Here is a 1,991-nt window from a genome sequence, read left to right as displayed (position 1 = left end):
CGTGCTCAGGGATCTGTCGTGGAGACGTATTGATATACATGTGAGCAGTGAACATGCAAAAAAGGTCCAAATGTAAAAAAACTTAATATACATGCATATACACATATATACACACACATACATACACACACACACACACACACACACACACACACACACATATATATATATACATATATATATATACATATATATATATACATATATATACATATATATATATACATATATATATATATATATATATATATATATATATATATATATATATATATATATATATATATATATATATATATATATATATATATGCATATGCCAATACATGCTTTCATACAGATCAAACATCAAATACAAATAATTCATACAGATAAGCTAATAAAATTGACATTTCGAATAAAACGCCTTATAGCTGAACATTGTGTGGATTCGATTATCGACCGAGCGGACAATTAAGTTTTAACGCCATCTTTGAGTGATATTAGAGCTTCTTAAACAGAATATGGGCATGTCACCCCTTTGTACGTTTCACTTTTTGTTAAATCAGACGCGCCCAATTTGATTGGTAAACCAGGTCTCTCCAAATTATTTGGAATATCTCAGAATTTTGATTTGAAGAATATGATTTCTTCTGCGGGAGATTTGTCATAGGTATCCTTGTTTCCCCCCATGGAAGTATTACAGTTCACTTGCTCCGCATTTTCCAACGTGTAGGTATCCTTGCTTCCCGCCATGGAAGTATTACATTTCATTCGCTCCGCATTTTCCAGCGTACGTCTTCTTTAATACTTGCAACACACTGATTTGTCAAAATTCTTGGGTAGTAAAAGCTGGCGAACGATGGCGGTTGCGATAACTGCAAATGTCGCGGACTCAGTACTCGAGGGCTACCAAAAAGGAAGGAGTGCAGTGCTGTTGCTAAGCGTTGACAGCGTATTTCACGTTATCTCCATTTTATATTTTGATGGTGCTGCAGTGGCACTACCCAGTGCTGCTAGTAGACGTCAATAATCCTAAAGTTTAACCAGAGCATGTTTTTGAAATATGTCCGGGGCTGGGACACCCCAAATAAGACGCACAAGACGCATTACGTCTATACTTATAAGCAAAACAGTTGCATTTGCGCTTATTCTCACGGAGAAAACAAAATGAGACCACTATTTAGTTTTGAACTGAACCTTACAGCCATAAATCAAGCGGTATTATCCGTTGCACTCTTCGGATTCAACCTGCCACAGCTGACGCCTTTCCGATGATGACAGTGCTGCATGGCGGACAAGCTGGAAAACGGTCTTCCTTAACATTTTCACGCTGAATGGCCGGAAACCAGTTAAGCCAGGAATGCGCCTCATTACGGAGCGCAAGCGGTAAGCAGCGGACCGGGACCGGCCCAGACAGCGCGGCACGGTCAGGCCCAGGGACCGGACCTCGGCCTCAGATGGCGCCACCGGCGGCGGCGCTTGCCGGCAGGACTTGTTGCTCTCAGACCGGGCCAGTTGGTCGGTGGTCCCAGGCGAGGAAGGGGGTCGGCCGTCAGCTGCGCCCGGCGGGTCAGCCGGCCGTCCAACTGCTGCGAGACTGGGCAAACCAAGTCTGGTGGCCTCTTCAAGCCGACGCTCAGTCCCCGCTGCCTCAAGAGCTGGTGGTTCCTTGTGGAAATCGTGGCTCTGAAACGGGCCATGCGCCAGCCCGAGCCGCCTCGACTCAGCTCAGCTCTTCCACCGGCAAAACGCTGTTATGGCAACTGAGAAAGGCGTGCGTGCGCCTTAATCACCAAACTCATGAGGACAAAGTAGCGGTTTTCCAAGCGCTCGCGCCGGGAGGTCCCTATACTTCTTCACACCGCGGAGCGATCACCTCTAACGCGTGATTACAAGTCAAACCACGCGCCGGACAGGAAGTCACGCCTCACACTGGACAGCGTGGCCCGCATCACGCCAAACTAAGTTCGGCGTGGGATATACGAACGTGAGGGGGCACGGACGCACGTG

The 1,991-nt window shown here is 45.9% G+C and overlaps 1 protein-coding gene across 2 annotated transcripts in view; it reads left to right on the top strand.

The window, feature by feature from the left end:
• Window positions 1-1,516: 1,516 nt before the first annotated feature.
• Window positions 1,517-1,991, top strand: part of LOC119105280 (KH domain-containing, RNA-binding, signal transduction-associated protein 3) — a 9,948-nt gene continuing 9,473 nt past the window's right edge. For both annotated transcript variants that reach the window (XM_037228746.1, XM_037228747.1), the window contains exon 1: window positions 1,517-1,991. This exon is cut by the window's right edge and continues 121 nt beyond it. The gene's annotated coding sequence lies outside the window, so the exon portion shown is untranslated.

The sequence above is a fragment of the Pollicipes pollicipes genome, unplaced genomic scaffold (assembly GCF_011947565.3).
Source record: "Pollicipes pollicipes isolate AB1234 unplaced genomic scaffold, Ppol_2.1 Scaffold_6138;HRSCAF=7277_pilon_pilon_pilon, whole genome shotgun sequence".
Taxonomy (NCBI): Eukaryota; Metazoa; Arthropoda; class Thecostraca; order Pollicipedomorpha; family Pollicipedidae; genus Pollicipes; species Pollicipes pollicipes.
The sequence above is the reverse complement of the archived record's forward strand: the minus strand, read 5'-3'. Positions and strand labels throughout refer to the sequence as shown.